Source organism: Triticum urartu, chromosome 3 (assembly GCF_003073215.2).
Source record: "Triticum urartu cultivar G1812 chromosome 3, Tu2.1, whole genome shotgun sequence".
Taxonomy (NCBI): Eukaryota; Viridiplantae; Streptophyta; class Magnoliopsida; order Poales; family Poaceae; genus Triticum; species Triticum urartu.
In genome coordinates this window covers 734247184-734268227 of record NC_053024.1, presented here as the reverse complement: position 1 = coordinate 734268227, position 21044 = coordinate 734247184, and the positions used below count along the sequence as shown (strand labels likewise).

The following is a 21044-nucleotide window of genomic DNA, read 5'->3' as shown; positions in this document are numbered from 1 at the left end:
CTTCCTACGGATCCACGGCGGCGGTGGTCACAAAGGTTCTTCGGGATGACTCATCTCTCTAGATTCGGTGGTTGACTTCAGCGATGAAATATAAATTATGGACAAGGGCTTGACACAAAGGGGTGGTTGTGCAGTGGTGGCGATTACTTCGTATGTAGCTGCTGGGATCGCAGAAAGATTGTGGTGACAACACATGACTTCGGTGGTGATGCTACTCTAGCACCCGGTCTCGAACTCCGGGGCGAAAGCCTAGGTCAGTCCCGAATTGGTCATACCTGGCAATGGCAATGTTTTTGCACGTCGTTACCTTGTTGAAAGCATTGCTCGGATATGCTCAGGCCGATGTTTGGTTGGATCCGGTGATGACGGCGCTGGAGTGTCGCCCCCTTCCCGAAGAACCTCGTCATACATGTGGTGTCATGAGATGGTGGTGCGAATATGGTCATTGTTATAGTTTGCCGATCGCAGATATGATCGCTTTGGAGTTTTTTCTTTTTGCCTCGCCTACGCATAGCTTTGGTCTTATACGACTTTGCTATTTTGCCGGTGTTGGTTTTGTGTGTGCGTTGATGTTGGCTGTGTGCATCCTATCTATGCAGAGGCTGAGTGTATGCTCATTATGTTTGTTTGTCTTGATGCTTCATTTTAAGCAAATAAAGTCCACCCTTTGTCAAAAAAAAAATTTTGGCATGAATTTGGTTTTCCTCTCTTTCTGTAGAGCAATCCTTTGGGAACCCGCAAAATACACAAGGGAAATGTGTAACGTGGTTTTGTTAGGAATGGGCATAGAATGGCCCTGGACTAACTTGCTGAGGTCTTCCTCTTCCTGCCGCACGGAGTACGAGGTCATGGTCATCTTATTCACATTGCATTGAGCACACCGCTGCCACATCCACGTGGGCATATGCAGATGGTTATGATCATATCTGCTTTCACATGCCATCAAAGCACACCACGTGCACATCCATATCCACACGAATCTTGTTCCAGTCATCCTTGGGTCAACTGCAAATTTGTGATCATTGATAGTGTCAAAAAAACGTCTTACATTATGGGACGAAGGGAGTAGTTAAGAAGGCAGGCATGAAAGTAGTACCTAGAACAGAAGCTACTGGTGCATAACCTGGATTTCTCTAGTTCAAGGTGTAGTGTAGAACTGTAGATTGATCATGGGCATCTTGCCGATGATGTTCTCTCTGTTGGTGCTTGGGTCACTAGGAAAGCCAACAGCTCCGGCACCCAGAGTTCTAGCAGGCCAGCAGAGCCGTGAAGGGAACTGGGCACAAGCACAACCATCTCGAGTTGGTGCCATGCTCGATGGCTGCCCAACGAGCTGCGGCAATGTGAGCATCCGCTATCCTTTAGGCGTCGGATCCAGGTGCTCCCGCCTGCACGACTTCAACCTCTGGCAGTTTCCTGAAGGATACCAAACGAGGAGTGCGAAGAGCAACATAAGGGAAGCCCGCCCCGCTCCCCCACTTCGCCAGGGTTCCCACCCCCACCGCCGTCGGCGACCTAGCCTCCCCGCCGCTGCCGCCGGCCGCCGGGCGCGCGCCTCCCGGCCCGCCCCGCTCCCCCCTCCCCCCTTCTCCTCCCCTCCCCTCCTGCGGCGCGCCCGCCCGCGCCCGGAGGGACCCCTGCGGTCGCGGCCTTCGTCCCCGCCTCCCTTCCCTCCCCCTGCCGTCGCCAGCGAGCTCCGTCAGGCAAATCCCAGGGGGTGCGGCGGCGGCGGGGCCCTTCTTCCTCGTCTGCTTATGGGCGCCGGCGTGGCGCGGCCCCTTCGAGTGGCGGCGCTGGACGTCTGCGGGATCCAGCGGCGCGGCGGTGGTCTCGCGGGTCGGCGGGGTTGCCTGCTAGTGGGGGCGCTCCGGCGACCTTCGTTCTGCGCACAGCGGGGCGGCTGCGGTGCTCCCGTCTCGGAAGGTGGTGCGCGGCCGGTTTCTTGCCGGATCCGGCCGTATCTGGCTTTGGGGGCTGGCCGGCGGCGCCTGGCTCCGGTGGTGTGTGCCCGGCGGCTCCGGCGCTTGGAGCTCGCCGGGCGACGCGGGTAGGGCAGCGGCCGGGCGTGGCCGCTACTCCGGCCGTGGGCGACGGCATGGGTAGGTCTCGGTGGTGGCCTACTGGTGTCGTGACGGCTTCTCGGAGGCTCGATGGATTTGCCCGCGGCAGCGGCCGGCTTCTCTGGCGTCGTCTTGTCTACATTCGGGCCGTCTCGACCTTCACCCCACCTCCTCGTCGCCCGGGCGCTACTCCCATCAATGGGCTGGTCCTCTCCCAAGTGTGGTCCACCACTCGTCTCGCGCCCGGTGCCGCAGACCGAGCTCGTCTCGCGCACGATGCAGCAGGACCAAGCTCGTCTCGCGCACGGTGCAGCAGGACTGACCTTGTCCCCTTCTCGATGCTGCAGGACTGAGCTTGTCTCGCGCTCGGGGCAGCAGGACGGGTCGGTGGATGCTAGTTTTGGCCGACCTATTGGGTCTCGACGCTGGGGGTCGCCCAGCGGCACGAAAGGTGGGACCTTTCCGCTCGTCTCTTTCGTTGGGGTACGGCGGGTCTCGGGTGAGGTGGTGTCGAGGTCTTGGATGCTGTGGCGGCGGCCCTGGTGGTGGTAGCGTGGTGCTCTTGGGCAGAGCCTGTGCCTTGGTGCTACCCGGTCACCATGGTCGTGTGGGCGACGTGGTTGCCGGGGTGTGGCGTTCGGTGGCGGTTAATATTGGCCGAGGTGAAAACCTGCTCTATCTTCAGACGGACCGGCGTCGGCGAAGATCGTTCCCTTTTTGAAGGCGTCGTCGCGGCTCTCATTGCCCGTCATGCGGCTCCGGGGGAAACTCTGATCCTTGGCTCGGGCGGTGGCGGCGCCTCGGTGTCGTATCCTTCCTGAAGATGCCGCCTTGAAGCGCATGGTTCGTCATATGTAGCTTCATCTCTTCGGGACGGTAGTGCTAGGGGTGGTGTTGCTGTGCTCAGCGCCTACGTATCCTATCCTGGGTGTGTGCGTGTGTTGTGGTGACGTGGCGTGTGTTCGTACTGAGTGCCTGTTGATTGGTGCTTTTATGTATAAAGCGGGACGAAAGTCTTTTTCGGTAATGACGCCACTCAGCCTTCCAGGCTCTTCTTGCGCGACGGCATCACCGAGGTGCGACGGCATCACCGAGGTGATCGAGTTTAGGTCAGATTCTATCGGGGCCTCTTTCTCGTATACAATCCCCATGCAATCTCGTGCCAGTGTGTAGAACTTTTCTTTGAAACCACCTGGGAGGTCCTTCTCTCTTGCGTCCGGTGTTCTAGACATCACCGGCTGTGGCCGGGAGGTATACTATGTCGAAGACGATGCCGCCACATGGAAATGCAGCACTTTGTGCCTGGATCCAAGAACTACAGAGATGGTGGCTATCCAACACTGTAAAAATACCTCTGGATGCGTCGTGTTAATGTGAAGGACGGCGCCAGTTTTAAGTTCCAATTTGTCCACAACGACCGCAAAAGCAACATTGATGCACGCTCTAACCAGATCTCTCCACTGTGGGATAGAATCGGCCGAGTAGCTTTCTGCTATCGTGGCAGATAGTTGACCAATCCACCTGCGCTGCTGCCAAGCAAAACATGGCAAACTATGCCTGTATCAGTGAGCATTTTGAGTGCAGTGACAGTACAACTTCCTGTGGCATCGAAGATGCGGAGTGCATTGCCGGAAACCATGGCTACAGCTGCATCTGCAGCGCTGGCTATTTAGGCAACCCCTACATTCCGCATGGCTGCTTGAAAGATGAAGAAGGTAACCTTTTTACCTAAGCAGGTGACCAAATGTACAGTTGCTGCTAGGTATATTTTGGACATTGATACATTCTAACTTTTCGCTTATCAAACTAGGGTATAATCCAATTCCGAGCAGGGCTGATTGCACCCGTCGGTGTGGCAACACTAGTGTGCCATTCCCATTCGGCTTGGAAGAGGGTTGCTTTGCATGTAAACAGTTCAATCTCAACTGCACAAATACGACGTCATCAGCTGCCCTCATGTTGCGGACAGAGCAGGTCGTCGACATAAATATTGACGAAGGGACAATTAACGTCATCAGTCCTGACCAGCCAGGGAGATACTCCCTCTATTTTTATTTAGTCCGCACATTAGCTTTGGTCAAAGTCAAGCTTTGTAAACTTTGACTAAGTTTATAAACAAAAATATTAACATATACAATAAAAAATCAATACCACTAGATTCATTATTGAATATACTTTCATATCATATAGATTTGTTATGGTAAATCTTTATATATTTTTCTATAAACTTGGTCAAACTTTGCAAAGTTTGACTTCGGTCAAACCTAATATACAGACTAAATAAAAACGGAGGGAGTACATCATATCTGAAAATTTAGTTTTTACTATTCCTGGGTCATTCTCCTCTGTGCAATGGGTTGCTGCTAATCGAAGTTGTGCAGAGGCCCAACAGAATATATCTGGATATGCTTGCGTGAGTATCAACAGCAAGTGTGTGGAAGTAAGTGTCAAAGGGGTTGCTGTTGTTGGTAGAGTCTATGCTGGTTATCGCTGCAAATGCTCAGATGGCTTTCTAGGAAATCCCTACATCCGAAGTGGTTGCAAATGCTTTTATGGCTCATGTACCAAGACAAAAGAACATACTCTCCTCTTAGGTAAGACTATATTATTATTACATTTTTTATAGACGAGATAATGGAAACTTAAATAAAACTATGCGTGCAGGTATGATTATTGGGTTGTCCTGTGGTTTCAGTGTTCTACTTCTGAGCTTCAGTGTGGTGCTTGTCACTCGTAGATGGAAAATAAATGTTCAAAAGCAACTACAGAAGAACTATTTCCGAAAGAACCAAGGTCTTCTCCTAGAAACATTGATATCATCTGATGAAACTGCAAATGAGAATACAAAGATTTTCTCGTTAGAAGAGCTAGAGAAGGCAACAAATGACTTTGATCCTACACGTATCATCGGGCGTGGGGGCCATGGCATGGTTTATAAAGGCATATTATCTGATCAGCGTGTTGTTGCAATAAAAAAGTCTAAGGTCATTGAGGAGTCTGAGATCAGTCAATTCATCAATGAGGTAGCAGTCCTCTCTCAGATAAATCACAGAAATATTGTGAAGCTCTTCGGGTGTTGTCTTGAAACGGAGGTTCCACTGCTGGTGTATGACTATGTATCCAGTGGTTCACTGTCTCAAGTTCTTCATGCTGATTCAAATGGTGGTTTTGCTTTGTCTTGGGGTGATTACTTAAGGATTGCCCTAGAAACAGCAGGAGCTCTATCTTATCTCCACTCCGCAGCTTCAATATCAATCTTCCATCGCGACGTGAAGTCCTCAAATATACTCTTGGATGGAGACTACAAAGCTAAATTTTCGGACTTTGGTGCTTCTAGATTGGTTCCAATTGATCAAACTCACATCGTTACGAACGTACAAGGTACATTTGGGTACTTAGATCCAGAGTATTTCCATACCAGGCAGCTGACCGGGAAGAGCGACGTGTACAGTTTTGGTGTGGTACTAGTGGAGTTGCTTCTCAGAAAGAAGCCCGTTTTTACATGTGAATCAGGCACCATCAAGGGCTTGTCAAGCTATTTTCTCCAGGAGTTCAGTGAGGGGAGAATCATGGGTATTGTTAGTTCCCAGGTCCTGGAGGAGGCAACTGAGGAAGAGATCAACTGTGTGGCCTCTCTTGCAGAGCGATGCTTGAGGCTACACGGCGAAGAAAGACCCACCATGAAACAGGTGGAGACGGAACTGCAAATTCTATGGGCAAAACAGATGAACTCATCTCAGGGAGATCCGTGGAATGAAGGACAGATGCAACCAAGGTCATTAACTCAAAGGACTAGAGCTGCTTGCCAATCTTCTGCGGCGGGATTGGGCGAGAGAGCCAACGTGCAGTCAGGAGGCTGTTATAGCTTGCAGGTAGAGTTCATGGCATCTGCTAGCCTTCCACGCTAGATGCGTACGTTGAGCTCATGATAATGGATGCTTTTGTTTCACTTTTGTAAGCTGATGCAATAATGGATTATTATGTTTTCACTTTTGTAATCCTTGCCCTGCGCTTGTATCCATGGGAAACAATGTGCATAGGCTGGTATTGTAAGTCAATTTATTTCCGCGTAATTAAAGGGTGTCATGATTGTACGAGTTTTTCGATTGGAATTGTGCTTGTTTATGGAAACTGTTTGTTATTACCTTGGGATGTGATGTTCATTGTGTTGACGACATGTTTATGAGACATGTCGTGGATTATCTCAAGGTCTGTAGTGAATTGAGCATCCATGACCATGCTGCACCGTGTTCCTTGATTCAGCAACAGGCTTAGCTCAAGTCTTGCCCCTCTATTTTTGCGCGTCCAGATTGGTTCCGATCGATCAAACACAGATTGTTACGAATGTGTAAGGTACATTTGGGTACTTAGATCCGGAGTATTTCCATACCAGGCAGCTGAACGGGAAGAGCGACATTTTCACAAGTGGAGTTGCTTCTGAGAATGAAACCTGTTTTCACAAGTGAATCAGGCACAGTCAAGAGCTTGTCAAACTATTTTCTGCAGGAGTTCAGTGAGGGGAGAATGACAGGTATTGTTAATTCTCTTGAGGCAACTGAGGAAGAGATCAACAGTGTCGCTTCTTTGGCAGAGCAGTGCTTGAGGCTACACGGCGAAGAAAGACCAACCATGAAACAGGTGGAGACGGAACTGCAGACTATACGGACAAAACGGATGAACTCATCTCAGCCTGATCCGAGAAATGGAGAACAGATGCAACCAAGGCCGTTGACTCGAAGGAGTAGATCTTCTCGGCAATCGTCCGTACGGCCAGGAGGTAGCCAATGACGCTATAGCTTGGAGGCAGAGTTCTTGTCACCTGCTAGCCTACCACGTTAGATGAGGCTATTGAGCTTATAATAATGGATAATTTGCTTCCCTCTTTTATGAACTGTTGCTAGGATTTGTATTACAGGCTAGTTAGGTTGGTACTGTAATAAGCCATGATTTCAGGCATCATGATTGTATCAGTTTCTCGGTTGGAATTATGCTTGCTGATATAAGTAGACTGAATTTTGTTACCCTGAAATGTGTAGTGAATTGCTGTCATATGCATAGTGTTGCTGAGATGTTTAGAAGAGATGTAGTGGATTATATTAGCAATGATTTTGAGCACTCATGTTATCTTTTCGTTGCCACGTTAGTACATTGTTGTGTTTTCTCGGCGCTTCTTTTAATACAAATATATGGTTTAAGTTTTTCCTCTCTGCGCAAATATGACAGGCATTCAGATACATGTTCAGCAAACAGAAGGTGGCTAGGTGCAAATATGAAGGAGAATGCACATTCAATTTTACATGATATCTGAAAGTGTCTAGGTGGAACTCTAAAGGTGTTGGTTGTTGTAGTTTTCCCATCTATATATGATACTTTTCACCTGAAATTTGTCTACTGCCGGAGCACGCTCAAGCCAGATCTCTCGATTGTGGGATAGAATCAGCATAATGGACTGTGGTGGTGCCACTGATCGGCCCAACTGTGCTGGCCTTGCGAAACAGGACTCCCCGTGTCGTTGAAAGAGGAGGCATTCAAAGATTTGGATGCATATTTTAAAAATCATGAGATTGAGCAGCATGGGAACAATCTCAGGCATTAGCGAATCTTCAGTTCTGATGAATCCAGAGTACAATTTACAGGTGAACCAAAGGAGTCAATGTACAGGTGCTCATTTCCTGCTATGTCGTGTACTTGAATCTGTATCTTTAGTTCATCTCCAGTGTTCTTTTTTTTAGTAACAGATACAATTGGGGATGTATCCATTTACTGTTAGTTAGCTCAGTTAGAAGCCATCAGTTAGCTTATCTTCCACTATTAACACTCAATATTGCCGTCGGAACAGGATTGCATTCACAGTTTCACACCCGATTCCGTGTTGCAGCTCTGCATTCTTCTGATGCCCCCAGCTGGTGAGTTTCTTGTGTGTTTGCTATTTGCATGCTGTAATTTTGTGTGTTCATGGATTTCCATTAGTTCTCACGGCAAGGCTTTGGTCGATTTACACTCTGAGTTGGCATGAATGTTAGTGATTCGATTTGTTTCACTGTGTCACGCAAACCTTAGGAAACCCCACAAAATCCACAAGTCAAATATGCATAACCTCTAGATGCTATCATGTTGATGTGGACGGTGATGACAGTTTTCAGTTTAGATTTGTCTACAACCACAGCAAAAGCAACATTGATGCATGCTATAAACCTCTCAGGCGTGGCATAATCGCATAACTAGTGATGGCCCGGGGGCTTTCTACTATTTTGGCAGATAGTTGATCAACCAACCTGCTTCGCCGCCAAGCAACACATTGCATTGACAGTATAAGCAATTTATGTGTGTTGACGTATAAATTATTGCCTAATTTCTCCCACCAGATCGGTCTTTTGGTTGCATTGGCTATAGCATGCACTTCTACATGGTATCGGAGCCAAGAGGTTTTGAGTTCAAGATGCGGCTGGCACAATTAAATTGCAGGTCTTGAGTTCAAGACCGGGCTGTCGCAATTAAATTGCAGTCCACTATCGGTCCACATTTAGGCCTGAGGGAGCCACATGTAAGGGGGATTGTTGACGTATAAATGTATTGCCTAGTCTCTTTCATCAGATCGGTATTTTCGTTGCATTGGCTACAGCATGCACTTCTACAATGTGACATCCTAATCAGTTTGCGAAAAGTACAATGTTTTAAGGTATTTGAGAAGCTTCCGTCTCCCCAACTCTTCATAAAGTTTGGAAATGTGAAAACCATTTACAGAAATGTCCAACATCGTCGAAGTGCCGAATATGAGGCACAAATATGTTGTCATATGTCGGCCTTGCACATGCCACTGTAGCATGGTAGAAGAGGTGGAGCATAGTTGTTTGGATAGAAAAAGATAGACCTTCGTGTTATATTTGGGCGAGTGTGTCTATTCTTTGTTGCATGGCACATGTATTTTACTAGTTTATAGAATATGATAGTGTGGGCTGCCCACATATGAACCAAAAGAAACGAGTATACACCACATAAATCCATACATGAACAGGATCACATATTTACCATGAATAACAAAGGTGTTGGCTCTTTGAATTACAGCCATTCTATCTCGCCCAGCTTTTGCATGATCTCACCAATTCTTGGCCTCTCATCTTTGTTAAAAGTCACACATTTCCGGGCTATTTCAATGCAGCTCTGTACTTCTGGGCCATCCACCCTATAGATGCATGCCACTAGAAAGTTCAAGCATACAGTAAGCATAACAATTCCCATATATTCACTAGTAGAAAAAGGGGCTTTCGTTCGGGTCTGGCCAGCCCATTAGTCCCTGTTCTGCCACGAACCGGGACCAATGGAGGCATTTGTCCCGGTTCGAGAGCCCAGGGGGGCGGCCGGGGCCTCGTGGGCATTGGTACCGGTTCGTCTGGGCCCATTTGTCCCTGTTCTTGGCACGAACCGGGACCAATGGGCCTCGCTCCTGGCCCACAACCATCGGTCCCGGTTCGTGGCAGGAACCGGGACAGAAGGAAGGCCTTTAGTCCCGGTTCCATCCACGAACCGGGACAAATGAGTTGCCTATATATATACCCCATCGCCGGCGAGTAGAGCACTCCACAGTGCTCTGTTTTTTGCTGGCCGGCGAGGGGGAGGGCATTGGGTGCTCTAGCTCACCTCCTATGCACATGAGGTGTTCGATGAAATGCCCGAGCCACACTAGTTAAGCTTTCTTCTCTCGAAGCTCGACCGCCGAGCTCCATTTTTCCCGGGATTTGTTTAGGTTTATATTAGCGGTCCGTCACACCCCGTCCCCGTCTTCACCGGCGTCGATCACCCGCGCCGATCTCGTCGCCGGGACCACCGTGGTGAGCCTCTTGTTCTTATCTTCTTTTTGGAAAAAATTCTTACTTTACATAGATACTTGTCTAATTTTCTTTCTTTTGATACACGTAATTATATATAATGCACGCAGATGAACCGGCAATGGATGTACGGTGACAGACACACCTCCGAGTACATTAAGGGCGTGCATAATTTTCTCGAAGTGGCTGAGGCAAACAAGCAGAATGGTTCTATGTGTTGTCCATGCCGTAGCTGTGGGAATACGAGGTCTTACTCTGACTCAAAAACCCTTCACACCCACCTGCTTTATAAGGGTTTCATGCCACACTATAATGTTTGGACCAAGCACGGAGATATAGGGGTTATGATGGAAGACAACAAAGAAGAAGAGGACGATGACAGCTATGTGCCCCCTGAATACGGTGATGCTGCAACGGTGGAAGCTGCTGAATATCAAGAGGAACCAGACAATGTGCCCGATGATGATCTCCGCCGGGTCATTGTTGATGCAAGGGAAAAGTGCAAAAGTGAAAAGGAGAAGCTGAAGTTCGATCACATGTTAAAGGATCACAAAAAAGGGTTGTACCCCAATTGCGAAGATGGCAACACAAAGCTCGGTACCATACTGGAATTGCCGCAGTGGAAGGCAGAGAATGCTGTGCCTGACAAAGGATTTGAGAAGCTACTGAAAATATTGAAGAAGAAGCTTCCAAAGGATAACGAATTGCCCGACAGTACGTACGCAGCAAAGAAGGTCGTATGCCCTCTAGGATTGGAGGTGGAGAAGATACATGCATGCCCTAATGACTGCATCCTCTACCGCGGTGCGTACAAGGATTTGAACGCATGCCCGGTATGCGGTGCATTGCGGTATAAGATCAGACGAGATGACCCTGGTGATGTTGACGGCGAGCCCCGTAGGAAGAGGTTTCCTGCGAAGGTGATGTGGTATGCTCCTATAATACCACGGTTGAAACGACTGTTCAGAAACAAAGAGCATGCCAAGTTGATGTGATGGCACAGTGAGGACCGTAAGAAAGACGGGAAGTTGAGAGCACCCGCTGGCAGGTTGCAGTGGAGAAGAATCGAGAGAAAGTATTGGGCTGAGTTTGCAGGTGACCCAAGGAATGTATGGTTTGCTTTAAGCGCGGATGGCATTAATCCTTTCAGGGAGCAGAGCAGCAATCACAGCACCTGGCCCATGACTCTATGTATGTATAACCTTCCTTCTTGGATGTGCATGAAGGGAAGTTCATTATGATGCCAATTCTCATCCAAGGCCCTAAGCAACCCGGCAATGACATTGATGTGTATCTAAGGCCATTAGTTGAAGAACTTTTACAGCTGTGGAATGGAAACTGTGTACGTGCGTGGGATGAGCACAAACAGGACGAATTTAACCTGCATGCGTTGCTGTTTGTAACCATCAACGATTGGTCCGCTCTCAGTAACCTTTCAGGACAAACAAACAAGGGATATCATGCATGCACGCACAGTTTAACTGACACCGAAAGTATATACCTGGACAGATGCAGGAAGAATGTGTACCTGGGCCATCGTCGATTTCTCCCGACCAACCATCAATGTCGAAAGAAAAGCAAGCATTTCAAAGGCGAGGCAGATCACCAGAAGAAGCCCGCCATGAGTACCGGTGATCACGTACTTGCTATGGTCTCTGATTTACATGTAATCTTTGGAAAGGGTCCCGGCGGACTAGCTGTTCCGAATGACGCTGAGGGACACGCACCCATGCGGAAGAAGAAATCTATATTTTAGGACCTACCCTACTGGAAAGACCTAGAGGTACACTCTTCAATCGACGTGATGCACGTGACGAAGAACCTTTGTGTGAACCTGTTAGGCTTCTTGGGAGTGTATGGAAAGACCAAAGATACACCTGAGGCACAGGAGGACCTGCAACGTTTGCACGAAAAAGACGGCATGCCTCCAAAGCAGTATGAAGGTCCTGCCAGCTACGCTCTTACCAAAGAAGAGAAAAAAAATCTTTTTTGAATGCCGGCTCAGTATGAAGGTCCCGACTGGCTTTCGTCGAATATAAAGGGAATAATAAATATTCCAGAGAAAAAGTTCCAGAACCTAAAGTCTCATGACTGCCACGTGATTATGACGCAACTGCTTCCGGTTGCATTGAGGGGGCTTCTACCGAAAAACGTCCGATTAGCCATTGTGAAGCTATGTGCATTCCTCAATGCAATCTCTCAAAAGGTGATCGATCCAGAAATCATACCAAGGCTAAGGAGTGATGTGGTGCAATGTCTTGTCAGTTGCGAGCTAGTGTTCCCACCATCCTTCTTCAATATCACGACGCACGTCCTAGTTCATCTAGTCGACGAGATTGTCATTCTGGGCCCCGTATTTCTACACAATATGTTCCCCTTTGAGAGGTTCATGGGAGTCCTAAAAAAATATGTCCGTAACCGTGCTAGGCCAGAAGGAAGCATCTCCATGGGCCATCAAACAGAGGATGTCATTGGGTTTTGTGTTGACTTCATTCCTGGCCTTAAGAAGATAGGTCTCCCTAAATCACGGTATGACGGGAGACTGACTGGAAAAGGCAGGCTAGGAGCGGACTCAATAATATGCAGGGACGGGCATTCTTGGTCTCAAGCACACTACACAGTTCTGCATAACTCTACCTTGGTGACCCCGTATGTTGATGAAGACAAGAATAGTCTGCGCTCCAAACACCCGGAGCAGTGTGACGACTGGATTACATGTGAACACATCAGGACTTCACTACTAGGGAAAACCTTATACACAGAACTTTAGCAGTAGCAAGGGTCAAAAAAGCATGCTGGTGCTAAGTAGCAGTAGCGCGTCTGCGCGTACCGCGCTGCAGATAAAGTCCTAGCAGTAGCGCGTCTTCTTCTAAACACGTTACTACTAAAATTCCCACGGCTTAGCCGATAGGCTACACATAGTAGTAGCGACCTATAACGAACCGCGCTGCCGCTACTTTCTTTGTAGCAGCGCGTTTTAGTCTAAACTCGCTACTGATAGAGGATATAAAATTAAATGGAAAGCAAATAGAAAGATAATTGAAAATGAAAGAAATAGAATAAGGTGAAAGGAAAAAAATGTGAAGAAAACTAAATGAAAAGGGGAAAAAGAGAGTGGTGTACCAGTAGCGTGTATTCCAGAACGCGCTGTAGCTAACGTAGCAGTAGCGCCCTTTCTGGAACGCGGTACTGGTACTTCTGACTTAACCACGGGGTTCGTCCTTCCCCACGGCCACTTCATCCCCCAAATCCAACTCCACTCTCGCCGCCGCCGTCGCCCCTCGGCCGCCGCGCGCTCTCCGCACACCCTCTATGCCGCCCCCGACCCTAGATTCAACGCCGCCCCCGCCCCGACCTCAACGCCGCCCCGGACGCCGCCCCCGACCCCGACCTCAACGCCGCCCCGGAGCCCCGACCATGACCTCGACGCCACCTGCCCCTCCCTTGTCGCAGGCACCAGAGGTGAGCACGCCTGCTCCTCCCTCTCCCCTACCTCTGCCTAGGGTTTCTACCTCCATCAAATTAGATGGTAATTGGGGCAGTAGTTCCTAGGTACTAATTAGTTAGTAAGAACTAGGTACTAATTAGTTAGTAAGAACTAGGTACTAATTAGGTACTAGAATATTTTTATTTATAGTAATTTTAATTTTAGTAAGAACTAGTTGAATTAATAGAACTAGTTAGTAAGAACTTGTTGCTATTTTTTTAGTTAAAGCAATTTTCCCGCATCGACGTGGACGATGCCTATCCCGCATCCTCGTCGTCGAGTAGGCGGAGGACGACACCTGCTTGACCAGATGGGCCATGTCCGGGACTGGGCTCCGCCGGGGTGGTACTGGGAGGCGCTACCTACCGGGGGGCGCAGGTTGGTGAGGAGCCAACCTGTCGTTGACCCGAACCTTCTTTGGTGGCGGTCGTGCGGGCCAGTGACGGTCCAGAGGCTCGAGGACTCCGCGGAGGTGGTGCGTCACCGTGTCAGTGAGGAGGACGCGCACGTCCGTCGCTACTTGTTTGCGTTGGAGCACAGGTTCTCCAATACCTGGCAGGTTCTACAGGGATCTCACTGGAGCTATGATCCCGTGATGGTTCCTTCTCTGTGGGTGTCCACCGCCCGCGCCGATACCCGTCTTGTGCTAGGGTTTTAGTTGTACTAGTGATGTTATATGTATGACACTATTCGGGATGTATTAGTGATAATATTTGACGATGTACAGACGCATGAGATGATTTACTTTTGCTTATTGAATGCATGCTAATTTGAGTTTTATAAGATATTTTGAAATGTATATCTTGTGTTGCTCAATATCCAAGTGGCCGGTCATGTTTGCAGGTTACACCTCCGAGTGGCCTATGTTTTGCCGGAGTGTTGATTCATTTCCGTTCCGGCAAATTTCAGGCGCTCGATATGTCCTATTTTAACAAAGGTCATGCCGGATTTTTCCGTGAATTTTGGCATGACTTTTGCCAGAATATGTAGGAAATATCGAGTGCCCCGGATTTGCGTGTTGAGTATCCTGGTAGTTGTCTTCTATCGATTTTCAATTAATGTTCTAACTATGAACATAGGAAATGTCTGACGACAAAAAGGATTTTGGTATTTGCAAATACTGCGAAGACGAGCGCGGCCTGTGCGACGGAATCTTCCTAGATGATGATAGGCGCTTCAACATCAAGCTGGACGAGAACTTCGAAGTGGATACAGTAAGTCACAATGACAAGTCTTTTTTCGTAATTAAGCATGACATCTGCTTCATTTGCTTCAACTTATATTTTTTTTACTATTCTACTAGCGTATCCCCTGCCATGCAAGAGTTTTTGTAATAGGATAAGATAGGTTTCAGTCATACTATGGAGGTAAAGAAAGTTTACTTGAAGACCGAGCATGGTTATATTTTCCACGCAAAATTATACAATTCAGACGACTACACCTATTTTGGATGCAAAACATGGCGAGCACTATGCAAGACTTATGCATTTGAGCCTGATATGGTTATCACCTTTGATATTCGTCCGGAAGATGATATTGAAGGTAATACCGACATCTGGGTCGATGTGCAGACGCCTCCAGTTACACCATTATGTAAGTTTCTCAACCATATTTATGTCTTTGATATTGTTTATTCAAAAATAGTTGACAACTAATTTGTATTGTCAGCTTATTTCGGTGCAAGCAAACATGTCCAGCGCTTGGTAGACAGGACCTACTAATTGTCCCCGGGCTGAACTAAACTGCGAGGAGCTAAGTCATTATGTTTCATGGCTTGAGGATCTTGATACTGTCAAGACAAATTTTCTTCCTGGACTTAGAAATGTTAGTACTGAAAACGTGCGACCAATAGTGTTCGTAATGAACTACGGTCACATCTATTTAGGAAGGATGGTAAGATTTTTACTATTTGTCCTCAGTGCATCTTTTCCATACATTATGTGTGAAGCTAAACTTCATTGCTAAGTATGTACCATACGATTTTTTTCAACAGGGACTCCCGATGAATGTTGTGCCTTATGGGATCGAGACTAAAGGTACCGTGAGTATTATTAGCTTACGGCCAAGATATCCTACATGTTACTTTAGTGCATTCAAGATCAGCGATGAATGCTTAATAGTGCAAGACTGGACCAGATATGTGATGGGGGAGCGCAGACAAGTACTAGGGGGCAGCAAACAGATGTGCTACCCAAAATTAGGAGACAGGTTCATCTGCATGCTCCAACTTGATCAAGGAGGAGAGCTACACATGTTTTATGTTGTTTTACCTAAGAGAGAGCAGCAAGAGTGATTAGCTAGAAATGAGTTTGAGGATGATGATGTGCTACACTATTACTATGATGATAAAATAGCTAGTGTTGGTGGTAATGACTGATGATTATTATTAGCTAGTGTTAGTGGTGATTAAATAAATATTGTTGGTGGTAATGATTATGATGATGATTAAATAGCTTGTGTTGGCGGATTAGATTCAAGCGGAGGCAACATGTGGTGCACATCGAAAGTACTACTAGTCCAAACTAGATCAAGTTTGGATTAGTAGTATACTTTTGACATGCACCACATATTGCCTCCACTTGAACCTAATTCACCTTCATTTGACACACTGTTATGGACATAATGGTGTAAACCTCATAACTGGTATTGTACCAATATTTGTACGATGGCGCATAAATACACTAAAAATAAAAAAAATAAAAAAATAATACTAGTAGCGATGGAAAGAAAACACGCTGCCAGTAGTTACATTAGCAGTAGCGTGGGAGTGAACAAGCGCTGCAGCTATTTGTCTTAGCAGTAGCGCGTGCGGCACGCGTTACTGCTAAGCAATAGCTGTAGCGCCTTATTAGTAGCGCGCCTACCCGCGCTAGTAGTGAGCACAAAACCAGCGCTACTGCTAGGGTTTTCCCTAGTAGTGCTTTCAGCAGTTGGTTGGAAACACGTCTCAGAGGTGACAACACTATTCACTACTAGAATCTGCAAATAGCCCTAGGGCTGAAGCGCTTCCCTAGAGCTAAATTGGACACCCTAGGGACATAAAGGTTCCCTAGGGTACACACTGAAAACCCAAGGGACCGTATTGTTTCCTTAGGGTCTAATTGCGCACCCAAGGGATACTCCATGCGTGGGACCATGCTGAAGCCATGCTGGCATGTTTCCCTAGGGGTTATCTTATTAACTCTAGGGAAAGATGTATGATGACCCACAAGTATAGGGGATCTATCGTAGTCCTTTCGATAAGTAAGAGTGTCGAACCCAACGAGGAGCAGAAGGAAATGATAAGCGGTTTTCAGCAAGGTATTCTCTGCACGTACTGAAATAAGTGGTAACAGATACTTTTGTGATAAGATAATTTGTAACGAGCAACAAGTAACAAAAGTAAATAAAGTGCAGCAAGGTGGCCCAATCAATTTTTGTAGAAAAGGACAAGCGTGGACAAACTCTTATATAAGAAAAAGCGCTCCCGAGGACACATGGGAATATCGTCAAGTTAGGTTTCATCACGTTCATATGATTTGCGTTCGGTACTTTGATAATTTGATATGTGGGTGGACCGGTGCTTGGGTGTTGTTCTTACTTGAACAAGCATCCCACTTATGATTAACCTCTATTGCAAGAATCCGCAACTACAACAAAAGTATTAAGGTAAACCTAACCATAGCATGAAACATATGGATCCAAATCAGCCCCTTACGAAGCAACGCATAAACTAGGGTTTAACCTTCTGTCACTCTAGCAACCCATCATCTACTTATTACTTCCCAATGCCTTCCTCTAGGCCCAAATAATGGTGAAGTGTTATGTAGTCGACGTTCACATAACACCACTAGAGACTAGACAACATACATCTCATCAAAATATCGAACGAATACCAAATTCACATGACTACTAATAGCAAGACTTCTCCCATGTCCTAAGGAACAAACGTAACTACTCACAAAGCATATTCATGTTCATAATCAGAGGGGTATTAATATGCATAATGGATCTGAACATATGATCTTTCACCAAGTAAACCAACTAGCATCAACTACAAGGAGTAATCAACACTACTAGCAACCTACTAGTACCAATCCCTGACTTTGAGACAAGAATTGGATACAAGAGATGAACTAGGGTTTTGAGAGGAGATGGTGCTGGTGAAGATGTTGATGGAGATTGCCCTCTCCCGATGAGAGGAGCGTTGGTGATGATGATGGCGATGATTTCCCCCTCCCGAAGGGAAGTGTCCCCGGCAGAACAGCTCTGCCGGAGCCCTAGATTGGTTCCGCCTCATGGCGGCGGAGTTTCATCCCGAAAGGTTGCTTATGATTTTTTTTCCTCGACGAAAGACCTCATATACCAGAAGATGGCCATCGGAGAGCCAACAGAGGGCCCACGAGGCAGGGGGCGCGCCCTGAGGGGTAGGGCGCGCCCCCCACCCTCGTGGCCAGGTGGGCCCCCCTCTGGTGAACTTCTTCCGCTCAATATTTTTTATTATTTCCAAAAATGACTTTCGTGGAGTTTCAGGACTTTTGGAGTTGTGCAGAATAGGTCTCTAATATTTGCACCTTTTCCAGCCCAGAATTCCAGCTGCCGGCATTCTCCCTCCTTATGTAAACCTTGTAAAATAAGAGAGAATAGGCATAAGTATTGTGACATAACATGTAATAACAGACCATAATGCAATAAATATCGATATAAAAGCATGATGCAAAATGGACGTATCAACTCCCCCAAGCTTAGACCTCGCTTGTCCTCAAGCGGAAGCCGATAACGATAAATATGTCCCCATGTTTAGAGGTAGAGGTGTCGATAGAAATAAAATACGGACATGAAGGCATCATGATTATTCTCATAACAGCAACATATATAGATATTGTCATATGATTTCTTATTCTCAAGTAATAATCCATTCATAATGCAGAGTACGAATCATAAACTTTATTGAGAACCAACAAACTATAATCTCAGTCGTTGAAGCAATTGCAATTTATCATAACATCAGAAAGAGTCTATGTCAAAGCTTTCTAGCAAGTCCACATACTCAACTATCATTTAGTCTTTCATAATTGCTAACACTCATGCAATATTGTGGTTACGGAGTTTTAGTCGGACACAGAGAAAGATAGGGGCTTATAATTTCTCCTCCCAACCTTTCACCTCAAGGGTGATGTCAACAATAATAACTCATGCTCCCCTACATCCAATTTGTTGGAAATATGCCCTAGAGGCAATAATAAAAAGGTTATTATTATATTTCCTTGTTCATGATAATTGTCTATTGTTCATGCTATAATTGTGTTATCCGGAAATTGTAATACATGTGTGAATACATAGACCACAACATGTCCCTAGTGAGCCTCTAGTTGACTAGCTCGTTGATCAATAGATGGTTACGGTTTCCTAACCATGGACATAGGATGTCATTGATAACGGGATCACATCATTAGGATAATGATGTGATGGACAAGACCCAATCCTAAGCATAGCACAAGATCGTGTAGTTCGTCTGCTAAAGCTTTTCTAATGTCAAGTATCCTTTCCTTAGACCATGAGATTGTGCAACTCCTGAATACCGTAAGGGTACTTTGGGTGTGCCAAACGTCACAACGTAACTGGGTGGCTATAAAGGTGCACTACAGGTATCTCCGAAAGTCTCTGTTGGGTTGGCACGAATCGAGACTGGGATTTGTCACTCCGTATGACGGAGAGGTATCTCTGGGCCCACTCGGTGATGCATCATCATAATGAGCTCAATGTGACCAAGTGGTTGATCACGGGATCATGCATTACGGTACGAGTAAAGAGACTTGCCGGTAACGAGATTGAACGAGGTATCGGGATACCGACGATCGAATCTTGGGCAAGTATCATACCGATAGACAAAGGGAATTGTATACGGGATTACTTGAATCACGTTTTTTCCAAAAATCACGCTCCCAAAGGTTTCATTCCGTATGGACTCCGTTTGATATTCCTTTTCTGCGAAACACTGAAATAGGCAAAAAAAACAGCAATATGCACTGGGCCTTGGGTTAATAGGTTAGTCCCAAAAATAATATAAAAGTGTATAAATAAACCCATTAAACATCCAAAACAGAATATATAATAGCATGGAGCAATCAAAAATTATAGATACGTTGGAGACGTATCACGCTCCCTCCCCCCTCCAGCCCCCCCCTCCCCTTCCTCCCTGCCGCCGTAGCTGGCGCCCGCGGCCGGCCTGGCCCCGGGGGAAGGAAATATGCCCTAGAGGCAATAATATCATGATAAATGTTTATTATTCATGCTAGAATTGTATTAACCGGAAAAATAATACATGTGTGAATACATAGACAAACAGAGTGTCACTAGTATGCCTCTACTTAACTAGCTCGTTAATCAAAGATGGTTGTGTTTCCTAACCATGGACAAAGAGTTGTTATTTGATTAACGGGATCACATCATTAGGTGAATGATCTGATTGACATGACCCATTCCATTAGCTTAGCACCCGATCGTTTAGTATGTTGCTATTGCTTTCTTCATGACTTATACATGTTCCTATGACTATGAGATTATGCAACTCCTCTTTGCCGGAGGAACACTTTGTGTGCTACCAAACGTCACAACGTAACTGGGTGATTATAAACGTGCTCTACAGGTGTCTCCGAAGGTACATGTTGGGTTGGCGTATTTCGAGATTAGGATTTGTCACTCCGATTGTCGGAGAGGTATCTCTGGGCCCTCTCGGTAATGCACATCACATAAGCCTTGCAAGCATTGCAACTAATGGGTTAGTTGTGAGATGATATATTACGGAACGAGTAAAGAGACTTGCTGGTAACGAGATTGAACTAGGTATTGAGATACCGACGATCGAATCTCGGGCAAGTAACATACCGATGACAAAGGGAACAACGTATGTTGTTATGCGGTCTGACCGATAAAGATCTTCGTAGAATATGTAGGAGCCAATATGAGCATCCAGGTTCCGCTATTGGTTATTGACCGGAGATGTGTCTCGGTCATGTCTACATTGTTCTCGAATCGTAGGGTCCGCACGCTTAACATTACGATGATAGTTTCATTATGAGTTTATGTATTTTGATATACCGAAGTTTGTTCGGGTTCCCGGATGTGATCACGGACATGACGAGGAGTCTCGAAATGGTCGAGACATAAAGATCGATATATTGCACGGCTATATTCGGACACCGAAAATGTTCCGGGTGATTTCGGAGAAAACCGGAGTGCCGGAGGGTTACCGGAACCCCCCGGGAGTAGTAATGGGCCTTATGGGCCTTAGTGGAGAGAGAGAGGGGCGGCCAGGGTGGGTTGCGCGCCCCCTCCCCCTCTGGTCTGAATTGGACTAGGAGGGGGGGGCGCCCCCCTTTCCTTCTCCCTCTCCCCCTTCCTTTCCCCCTCCTAGTAGGAGTAGGAAAGAGGGAGTCCTACTCCTACTAGGAGGAGGATTCCTCCTCCCTGGCGCGCCCACAAGGGCCGGCCGGCCTCCCCCCTTGCTCCTTTATATACGGGGGCAGGGGGCACCTCTAGACACACAAGTTGATCTTCGTGATCGTTCCTTAGCCGTGTGCGGTGCCCTCCTCCACCATATTCTACCTCGGTCATATTGTAGCGGTGCTTAGGCGAAGCCCTGCGACAGTAGAACATCAAGATCGTCACCACGCCGTCGTGCTGACGGAA

General features: G+C 46.8%; 1 non-coding gene and 1 pseudogene across 1 annotated transcript; both read left to right on the top strand.

The window, feature by feature from the left end:
* The first annotated feature begins 1169 nt into the window (after window positions 1-1169).
* Window positions 1170-5968, top strand: LOC125547367 (annotated as a pseudogene).
* Window positions 5969-9463: 3495 nt separating this feature from the next.
* Window positions 9464-9595, top strand: LOC125549655. Its single transcript, XR_007301430.1, has one exon. It is a non-coding gene; the product is annotated as a small nucleolar RNA SNORA57 (small nucleolar RNA).
* Window positions 9596-21044: the final 11449 nt, after the last annotated feature.